This window comes from Gobius niger (assembly GCF_951799975.1).
Source record: "Gobius niger genome assembly, chromosome: 2".
Lineage (NCBI taxonomy): Eukaryota > Metazoa > Chordata > Actinopteri > Gobiiformes > Gobiidae > Gobius > Gobius niger.
Window position 1 is genome coordinate 36,859,643 of NC_136853.1, and position 12,125 is coordinate 36,871,767.

Genomic DNA, 12,125 nt, shown 5'->3' on the forward strand with positions numbered 1-12,125 from the left:
CTTTAATAGCCGTGTTTACAATCGTTTTTCATTGTATGCACCTTAATTAATGTGCTGCCTGCTGGTTGTGTTTTGATACATAATTCAAAACTGCTGATATTTTTGTTTTATGCCAGGCTTGCCTTGTCTTATCCTGTGGTGTAATGGAGACATTGCAAAAGGGGGGGGGGTCATTTCTTGATTATCAGATAAATGTGATATTTCCAGGCAGTTTTTAAAGCAGTACTAAGTAACTCTTGCCCCTAGCGGCTATAAGCGCAACTGCAGGTGTCGTAGCAAGATTTTTTTACTCATTAATTGTCCGTGAGAGTAAATACTACGCTGACAGAAAAGGCGAAGGGAGAGAGGGATATTGTACATCCAATTACACAATGGAAATATTTTTTTTCACTCAAACTTGGCACTAAATACTGTTTAAGTGGCGCTAGCCTGCTGTTAGCTTTGCCCGTTAGCCTGTTAGCTTCTTCTTCGTGATAGTGTGTATTGGTTTTCTGGCCAGAGACACCGGGGGAGATGAAAGACCCTCCAATCATCCCATTAACACTTGTATTACCCCCAGAGGGACTACGAAAAGGATCAAGTTACATAGTATTGCTTTAACTGTTAATAATTGTAAAGAACCCAAACAGCCATTAAACTGTAAACCTTTAAGGACAAAGATGTGACTGTACTAGTGACATAAAACAATATTACAACCATTTAGTATTAAAGTTTATTAACAGACATCCATTTCAGTGCTATTTACAAATTATCCTTACACTTTTGGCTCCACAGCAAACTTTTTTTTTTTTTAAAGCTTTGGCAAATATTCTCAGTTTTCAATACACAGTGGAGAGTGGGGTGAGTTGAGCCAGTGAGTTGAACCACCCTTATGTTTTGAAAATAAAACATTTTTATTTTTATGTGAGGTTATAGATTTCATCTTTACATGATTTGAACTTACCAGACAAAAAACTGGCTGTAAAATAACCGATTTTTTGTAATGTTTTTCACAACTCAGGCCTGATCACCAAAATGTTTGTCACAAAAAAACAAATACATAAATGTTTTCCCCTCATGTTGGTTGGTCATTTTGTTCGGTATATTAATGGCTAAGGAAGATTTCTTCTTAAATAAACACAACTTTCTTGGTGTTTTCAAAGAATGAGGTAATGAGGTAAAATTTAAACTGGAACTTTGGGGCAAATTGAGCCTCTGCTCCACAAGAAACGATGAATACCAAACTACAAAACATTTTGATGTACAATTCTATCGTTTTTACATTGTTTATTGGTGGGTCTGGGTCTAGTAGAGACAAGCAAATTAAAGTTAGATATTACATCTTTTTTTTTTACATAAAATAATTCGGGGTTTTTTAGAGCCCAAATTGCATTTCAACCTGGATAGACTCAAACAGACAAAAGCAATGATTAGGAAGATTTATTTGAGATTTATATTAGTTTTGGCGATCAGACCCCGGGGATAGACGTCGATGTATGACAGTCAGTATGGATGAACAGCTTGGAGTTAGGGATGTCTTCCCTGGACACCGGTTGTGGTATAGGAGACCCATGAAGATGCAGCAGGGAGAAGCTGGTGGCAGAGGAAGTGGAGACGGGGCGGAGGTGGGTCACGGCGCAGCTGGGAAGCGAATGATCTATGATTGCTGGAGGCCTAAAGTGGGACCGAGGGCGATGATTGGCTGCTATGGCCCTGCGGCTCAAACGCTGATGGCTGAGGTGGAGGTGTGGCCCTCTCGGAAGCGATCATTGGCTGTAGGTGATGCTGAAATTAGTCTCCCAGGTTGAATTAATGCCTAGGCTTCAAAATCTACAAATGGTGCGTAAGAAAAATATTTATTATAATTTTCTTTTGTTGAATAAAATTTCTAATGAGAAACCCTAAAATGTAAAAAAAAATAATACTTTATGATATTAAGTGTCAATTTCACCTTTAAATCTGGTGGTTCAATTTACCCCAAGACCTGGTCAACTTCCCGACCTCCTGGGGTAGATGAGCCACAAAAAACCTTTTTTTTTTAAGGCCAACATTAATTTAATACCAAATATTTCAGATGATTTCTAAAGATGCAAACAACTAGAAAACATCCCAAAATGTCTGTCAATAGTAAAATTTTATATCTATTTTATACCGTTTTTACACAACCACCACCAAATCAAAAAGTGGCTCATCAAGAATTACAGACATAGACATAATATTATATAACTCTTGAGACGCTCAACAGGAAAACGATAGATGATCAGTTCTTGTAGACTTGAATTAAAACAACCCATTGCTGTTCATTGAACAACACGTCCTATTTGAATGAGCACAAATGTTTGCTTTGCCGAATCTGCTCTTAAACGCTGCCAAACCTCTTGTAATACAGAACAAAGCCAGTGATATCCATCCTTTGTGACCATCATGTGTCTGTAGCCGCTCCAACCTTGATGATCGTCACGTTGTTATAGCGCCAAATATCTTGTAAAATGCCCATACCCCTGACAGGCCTATCCATGCTGTGGTGCTGCTGTGCATAAAACACAAGGATTAGAGAAGATAAGTGGTATGTAGGAGGAAATGCCAAGAACGGGGGCAAACACCAAAGCGTCTCACGGTTGGGGAAATCTCAGCAGCTGGCAGATGGTAAATAGCCAGTAATGGTGATTGTGTCCTCTCAAAGCAGCACTTACCTTTGATCCAATGCAAGGCCAGTGCTAAAAAAGAAAAAATGTGGGAGATAAAATGTAGCATCTGGAGCTACAAAGATGTGCTCATTTGAATCTTAAACGCCTTTACATTATGTATCCAAGGCTTTACCAGTAAATCCTTTTTGATGATCTAAACCAGGGCTACTGAACTTCATTTTACAGAGGTCATAGGCCACTGGGCCAATTTGATGCTAAGCACACTCTAGAAGCACATGGCTACTAAACACACGTAAACATAAGAACACACGTAAACATAAGAACGTTTAGCTCCCAAAGCAGCGGACTCAATTCTACCAGAGTTTTGACCCATAATGGAGTAATAATAATGATGTAATTCAATAGGTAGCGGTCATGTTTAAAATTGAGGTGGAGCAACTGACTGTAACTGGTAACTGTGGTAACTGACGAAATGCATGTTTTTTGGCTCATATCTCAGTCATTACTGGAAAATCCACATGAAACAAAAACTGTCACAAAGTTCATTGTCTCCTCTGTCAGCACATATGAACTAATGTCCAATTATATTCTCTGAAAAATGTCAAAAAGTGGTGACAATATGCGAAAATATGACCGTGATGTTGTCCAATAGAAAGGACTTTCAGACATAAAAATAATATCACAGGTTTGTGAATCCAATCACGATCAAATACTGATGAGGAAAAACATTTGTCAATTTTCGTTTTGGATTTCTTACAAAAACTGCATTTCTCCCATAGAGTTGTATTGGCCTTGCCCTCCGCGCATGGGGGACGACGGATGGAAATTAGCCCAAGGCTACAATCCGGTGTGGCTTTACATGCATGAGACCCATGTTCATTAACATGCACTGTCCCGACCAAATAAACCAGTAAATAAAAATAAAAAATACTATATTCTGTATCATTTTGGATATGATTTCTCCCAGTGCAAATGACATATTTCCCATTCATTTCAATGGGTGACGTCATTATGGATACCTGTAATGTCATTACGACTAGTCATAATTCAGCTTCGACTAGTTTGATTTACAACAACAGTAATAATTCTATTATACTGACTGTACAGCAGTGTGGGAGCCCTTCACTGGGTCAGAAGACGTGACAATGGTGCAGAAATGTGCTCTACCAGGACAGCACACTAATTGAAAAATAAAATTAGCTTTATTTTACGTCCTGTGTAAATTTTTTTTACTATACTCAAACAAATGGATATCTTAATTTTGTTAATTCTCTAAAAAGGAAAGAAGAAATGCAGTTGAGATGTGTAAATATGGAGGACATGATGATGTGAGACAGGAGGTTCTACAGATGGATGTGAAGGTATTGGTGACACAGACAGTGAATGCCGGTCCATGTGTGGCTGCAGCACAATCTGTTCTATTGTGGGTCTATGAAAGATGAAACAGGACATGATTGTCGCCATAGAAACATGACATAAGCAGCACAAGGGGCATTTCTACACGACTGTCTCATGTTATTTTTCATTGTCGAGGCTATTTGGGATTAGAAAATAGTACAGGGATGATGCAAACAGTTGAATATTCCCACAGCTTGTCCACCTGGTCCTCATTGATTTAAAACCTGGGCACTGGGCATAATATTAAAGCTTTTATGACTGCACCCTAAGGAGTTTGAGGTCACCTCTGCTAAACTCTTTGCTTCTGGACCTTTAGGCGACCGTATCTCAATTATGTAAATCAATATTCAGGTCTCACTTGAGTAAAATTAGGTTATCTAGTGATTCCCTCGAGGCACATGGTATTAATGTGGATGATTCTATTCAGAAGTTATTTTATTAGCCAGCTATAAAAATGTTACCTAACCCTTTTTAACATTTGATCCCTTCTGCATAACCACAAGCCATAAAAGTCAGTGGTTTGGGGAGCAGGATTTGCACACTATCGCTATTTCATCCAATTTTGCCCTGAAGAAACCATAAATGTTTTTCAAAATAAACATTGTAGCTTTATGCTGAGGTCTTTCTGCTGTAGACAACCACGGCCCACTGACCTTTAACTTGTTGCAGAGAAAGAGTGGCTTGAAAAGACCAAGAGAAATCATTTTAGGTCTATAGCTTGTCTCTGTGCGTCATCCATTCTACCACATAATCTTTCTGTTTGCAAGAATCTCCTGCATCTTGTGCTTTACAAGCCTGTGTTGCCAAGTTTCTCAAACGCCACTAGACAGACAGAGGCGAGGCTGCCAGTCGGCGCTACTGCCCCTCCGACCACCACCCACCACATCATTTTAGTGGGAAGCCGGAGTGCCCGAAGGAAACCAACACAGGCATGGAGAGAACATGCAAACTCCACACAGAAAAGCCCCTTCTGCCTGGGGCTTGAACCCAAGACCTTCTAGCTCTGAAGCACAATCGCTAACCGCTGCGCCATCATAATGAATACATGTTTTTTTTGGAATATATAAAATTATTTTTAAGACCGCAGCCATGTAATACAACACGATAATGTTTTTTTTTCTTTTTCTTTCTTTCTTGTGTTTTCCACTAAAAATATATTTACCAGATGTACATACTACCCATTTTACTGTATATAATCCAAAACCCGAATAGGCACATGTGGGTTTTTGCATGATGAAAACAGCAAACATAATGCAGGCCTATATATTGGTCCAATGAGCAGCAACGACTTTTGAAAGATACTGTACATCATTCCTTTACAATGAATCATTATTACCATTGCTATGTGTAAAACAGTTTTAGCCTAATTTAAAAATGAACTTGAATAAAAAGTTACCAGTTATGGGGTGATATACAGTAGCTTCTGTGCTTGGGTAAATGTTGGCTTTAAGGTTATGGTGTACCAATTTGTCCTCTGCATTTGACCCATCCTGCGATGCCACTGGGGCAACCCCTGACCGCAGTGCAGCGCCCGGGGACAGGGATCTCCTGTCGAACCAGGCTGATGATCAGAATCACCTGCTGGAGGATTCAGCTATTGTGCGTGTTTTCAGTTGATGGGGGAGAGAAGCATGCAGACTCCATACTCCACAACCCAAACCCGGGACCTTCTGGCTGTGAGGCAAGAGTGCTAACGCTGATCTCAGCTTATCAATACAGAATGTGACGAATGTGACGCCACATTTTTTTTAACCAATTTCTTTTTAAGAATTTGCTTTAAATAAAAAAGTATAATAAATCATTGCTACATGATTCGTTGTACATCTGCACATTTGTTGCTTTCAACCTGGCACAATTCTAAACTTTACTGAAAACATCACTCATACCCGTGTCCTCTAACGTGCATCTGTCAAGATTTACTGAATTCACATCTGAATGTGTTTATCAGGTCTCTGCTATGACACCTTTGAATGTCTTCTGGCACTTTTCAGCCTTTTCAACCTGAATCCTGCTCCATTCACTTTCAATAAAGGGTAGCCTATCCATGTGGTGCTGCTGTCGCACCGATCGTGATGTTCCTCTTCCTTTAAAAATGTTTTCACTCATGACTCACGCTGCACTTGCTCTTGTACTGTTGCCTCCCTGTGCATATTTAATGACACTGAAAACATATTGTAAATGTTCACATTGACGCAACTGGATTCCAGTTGGGTGACGTTAGCTATAAGATTATAACCTTAACCTTAAGGTTACCACACACAAATGCACTCGTGTAAAGATGATGCTGACTATGTCTCTATTAAAAATGAATCAATCACTTACTTCAAGGGAGACTTTCCCTTCAGGGCCGGTGGTGAACGCGATAGGGTGATACATCACACCTCAAAGGTAAGAAGTATGAGTCATGATGATACATCAAACTATATTCATTCTACAGTAGCTTTGAGAGAAAGATTGTAAGATCAATAATCGGCACAGCATGCAACTCTACATTTATGTTTCATTCAAAGAAACGGCAAAGTGCTGCTGGGATATGGAGAGTCCATTACTAATCATTTTATTATTCATTTCTGTAGTGACCAATCTAAATCTGCCCCTACTAGCTTCTTTTATTGTTTTTTCTCTGTCCCTGACTGGATGGTGCAAGAACAATTTTAAGGCGAAAGGTGAATAGTGGATCGGGAAGTCTGGGCATCTCTGCTGAGACTGCTGCCCCCGCGACCCGGCCCCGGATAAAGCGGAAGAAAATGGATGGATGGATGGATGGAGGTGAATAGGGATTTTTTTTTATTGAGAGATATAGATTTGAAACTTTTGCTGTAGATTACTGACATAAATATGAGGGGAAAAACTGTATTGCAAGTTTTTATGTTTTCATTAAAAAAAAAATGCTCCAAACTCCACTGAATGGTTTTATTTTGTTAACATATTTGTTACAAAGACTTTCTCAGAGAGGATTTTGGATATCTTGCTTAATTTTAAAATAAGATGGGGGGTTTTTCTGGGAAAAAATCTGTAAAAATTGAAATTTCGTCTTGTTTTTTGAAATTCAAAACTCAATAAATCAGGTTAGGAATTATATATAAAAGCTGGTAATAAAACTTAAAAAATATTGTTAAGCCTATGGAGAAACATTGAGTCAGTGCAATAATTAAACATGCTATTGAGAAGATGAGGTATTTTGTTTGTTTCCTGGTGCCTGCAGTGTTTCCCCTTTAATCCCAATGTAGCCGACGGCTGATTGACTCTGCCTATGTTTTTGGACTAACAGAGCAGATTGTATTATTTAAAACAAAATCATATTATTAAATTGGTCACTGTTAAAACACACCACCAAATCTGATGAGGGAAAATAATAGGAATTGGTCAACTCATTTAGTCAGACATACATTGCCCTAACTACTGTTCTGTCTTCGAACAAAGAAGAAAACAAACTCCAAACAACAAATGTGTATCAAAAGTACATTTAAGACAATTACTGCCACTACTAACACAGGAAATAAAGGACAGTTTGAAATATAAGTAAATAAATCAACAAATGAAATGAAACAGGGGCAAAAACAAACGTTATGGGAAAAAGAATGAACTCTTGTCTTTGCTCCAAAGAGAGAGGTCAAACAACAGTCCCTTGTGATGCTGCAGTATCCGTACAAAAGTGTGTGGGGAAAAAAATATCCTTTTAATGTTATTTCCAGACAGAGCCAGCCTTTCTCTCTCTGTTCTCATTGTGTCTCCATGAGTGACTGAACTAAATATGGATTTGTGGATCAATGGCTTGAGCTCTGCGGACTCAGGGCTGGGATGGTGAAGTCTAATGGGACCTGAACAAAACAGTGGACATTGTTTTGTGGAGTTTGATATTACTTGAAACAGGGCAATATCTTGGGATCACTATTTTCTTTTTTGAACATCTTGTTTTTGTTCTTCTACTTACAGTTAAAACAAAAGATAGATTTGACCATTTGTTTGCATGAACTAAACACTTCTAATTGCACAGATTCTCATTTAAAGTAATGTACAGCAGGAACCAAATGTTTACATACTTACACACTTCATAAAAAGACATTTGCATTTTATTTAGGTCAATTACAATTTTAAAAAATATTTATATTTGTCAAATGCCAGAGGAATGAGAGATATAATTTTCTACACATTTTTTTTAATTACATTTCACAAAACCAAAAGTTAACATACATTTCATCAATATTTGGTAGAATTGCCTTTCAACTGTATAACTTGGGTCAAATGTTTTGGATTTCCTTCCACAAGCTTCTCACAATAGTTGGGAGGAACTTTGGTCCATTCCTCCAAACAGAACTGGTGTAACTGAGCCATATTTGTAGCCACCTTTTCAGCTCTGTCCATACATTTTCAATTAGATTGAGATCAGGAATTTGTGATGACCACTTCAAAACATAGACTTTGTTTCCCTTAAGCCACTTTGTCACCAGTTTGGCCATAAGCTTTGGTAATTTGGAAGACCCATCTGCACCCAAGCTTTAACTTCCTGGCTGACGTCTTGAGATGTTGCTCCAATATTTCCACATAGTGTTGTTTCTTCATGATGTCATATATTTTATGAAGTGCACCAGTCCCTCCAGCAGCAAAACAGCCCCACAGCATGATGCTGCCACCCCCGTTTTTCACAGTTGGGATGGTGTTCTCAGGCTTGCAAGATTCCCCCCTTTTTCCGTCAGACCACAGGATATGTCTCTAAAAATTAAAGTCTTTATCCTTATTTTATTTGAAAACTTTGTTTCTTTTGGAGTAAGGGCTGCTTCCTGGCAGAGCACCCTCTCAGCCCATGTCGGTACAGGACTTGTTTCACTCTGGATAATGACAAACTCTGACCAGGTTTACCATCTTAACCGTGTCTTTTGCATCTGTTCAGATCACAGACCACAGCACGTTCTTCTCTGGGATTGCTGTATGCTGTATTGGTAAAGGCCTTTTACGTGCTGCATATAGCCCCACCATAACATACTTTATGAAGAGTAAAACAAAAAAAGCAAAATACGTGCATTGAGAACATGTAAATCCACATTTGATGAAATACGTTGCTATCCAGGTGATAGTCAATAAAATGTCCAGTAATGGTCTTTTTAATATTCAAATTCAAGTATGCCATGTTAAAAGTGGGCTACTGGGTAAACTCTCCAAGATTGAAGATGGTGTCACATTCTGCAATACAACAAAGAAGCATGTTTTTTACTTATACAGCGATTGTCAGAAGTGATTCGAAACAAATCAAATCATCAAAGCCATCATCAGTGTAACCTCGCTGCCATTGTTTTGTGCGTAAAATACTGCAATAGTTATGTATAAGCAGACAGATGAATGCTGACAATTGAAGAGTTACGTTCAGGCGCAGCACGCTCTCGGCTCGACAGCTTTTATCACCGCGGCGCCACGTCGAAGCAGGAACACAAATAAGATGAAAATACACCTTCCTCTCTCCCTTCAGTGTGGAGACATAATCAGGTCATAGAAAACGGCAGCGCTATAGTGGCATCTCGCTTTCCAAACTGTCAGTGTGTTGTTTTGCGATTGGTATCATTTTCTGGAAGCCTCCCCGCAAGACTCTCAGCAATTATCCAGGCTTGGTAATGGCACAAAAAGTGAATTGTCTCGTGAAATCCATTAGCAGTGAAGAAACAGACCAAATTGTGGCTGCTAACTGTAAAGTGAGACTTGTGGTTCTCAGCACGAGCCATGATCCACAAACTTCTCAAATGAGTTTGCTTTGAAACAAGTTAATGAAATTGAGTTGACTTGGGGCGCTGCACTGTGTTCCTCCACAGCCTCGGAGTCCCAGTCAAATACAGAGGACAATAAAATAGGCAATGCCTTTATGCATTTTGGCATTGGTTATCTTTATGAAAGGGGTCTCATATTGAAGTTTGTATGTCGTTGAGGGCAACAAACCGGTGGTCAATGTGGTGAAAAATTCAACGATACATTTAAGATTTTAGGTTTGAGCTGTGCCCCAAACCTTCACTTAAAGCAGTAGTAAGTAAGTTGTTTACCTTAATAAATCCTTTTCGTAGTCCCTCTGTGGGTAATACAAGTGTTGATGGGATGATTGGGGGGTCTTTCATCTCCCCTTAGTGTCACTGTCCAGAAAACCACAATTCCAACTTTCCTGCCTCCGGGACAGAGCCGCAATACACACTAATAGAATCATGAAGAAGAAGCTAACAGGCTAACGGGCAAAGCTAATTGTGGGCTAGCACCACTTCTGTATTTACAGCCAAGTTTCAGAGAAAATAAAAGTACCCTTTGTCTTTTATGTCAGCGTAGTATTTACTCTCATGGACAATTAATGAATAAAAAAAACTCAACATGCTATGACGCCTGCAGCGTCGCTTATGGCCTCTAGGGGCATGAGTTAACTAGTACTGCTTTAAGACTAATTTAGATTTTTTTTTTTTACCTTTTGAGGGAATAATTGTGTAAAAATAATAACATTTTCTGTAAAATGTACCATCTCTGGTGATATGTGCAAATTCAACAAAAAGCTTGAGGGCCACCAAAAATTGGTCTGAGGGCCGCATTTGGCCCCCGGGCCGCACTTTGCCCCCCACTGCACAACATTTTCTGTTAAGAGCAGCAAGATAAGTTTAAGTTACTGGAATGAATTCTGACTTGACCAGAAAAAAATACCGTTTTTTGTACTGAAAATAAAAGTAAAATGAGATTTATTATTTAAGTGCAATAGACATTTTCTTAATTTTACGTACACTAATAATTTTACTTGCATAGACCAATCAATATACAATAGATTTATATATTTCTTACAGTCGTCAATTAACACCATTTTTGAATTAGTTACAGTTACTACAAAATCAGTGCAACCCTGCTTTCTCCAAAGCCAATTACAAAGACAGAAATAAAGACTGTGGATGTTAAGAACCGTCAAATGGAAAAGTTAGCGGTGGACTGAAAATGCCAGCGGGGCTCGAACAGTGTATGTAGCCTGAATTCTTTTCCTTAATCACTGTGGTCACTGGTCGTCTGGCGTAGATTGTGGAACTACAGAGACTCCGGCACAGGCAGGAATGTGTGGCTCTGGTTCGAGCATTAGGAGGCATTAAAGCAAAGCATGAAGAATGCATGGAAGCAGCAGTGTGGGGCTTAACACCTCCTCCCCGCACTATGAGCAGAGATATCGAATAAACACATCGTAAAAATGGTCTCTTACGGAACATGAGAACCAATTTGAACTAAGAGCTGTGAAGTCGGAGTGACAGAGAGAAAGTTTATGTTTCAGAATGATATTTGCTGTGTTTTGAGGTGTTCTTTAGTCGTATTTAATACTTTTTTATAAAGCAATTTGTTTGATCAAGGGGATGGATGGATGGACAGATAGATAGATAGATACTGTAGAGATATATATATATACTAGCTGAGACCCGGCCTTCGGCCGGGCCTCGCTAGTCTCCACATTTGATATTCAGAGATTAAGAGTTATTACACAGAAATGTCCAGTATAGTCCCTCTAACCCGTCAGTCAGAATAGCTGTAGACCCGCAGTAAGTAGACCAGTGGTTCCCAACCCATTCCTAAAACTATGGCCACTACAAATGTGTAAAATAATGAATGCTAAAAATAATTTCAAACAAACTGCAATTGGAGTGTTTGATGCACCTGTACTCCTTTCGTATATACTACAACGACAATATGTTCCATAAACTCAGGGAATAGAATTCAAGAGACAGTGGAACATGTAGGCCTATGGATAAATATTAGGGGTTCAGCTGTTACGGTCCGGGTGACGGTGCAGGAGACGTGGTTTGGTGCATCATGGTGTAAGTGCAATCTAAAAAAGAATACGTTGTTTTATATTAGACAGTATTTATATCTTTAGAATACAATAGGCAATGCTTTCAAAGCCGCTTTATAGAATGTAAAGGAGGGAAGGAAAAATAGAAAAGAAATGGTACAGCAGCAAAGTAAAAAAAAAAAAAAAAAAAAAAAAAAAACGCTACAGTGCAGGCCATGCGCTCGTTAAGTGGTAGTTTCACTTTCGCTTTCTGCACACGGAGGCTGACGCTCTCGGAGCAGCGCGTTTCATTTGAAGCTCGTGTTTCTGCGTGTACT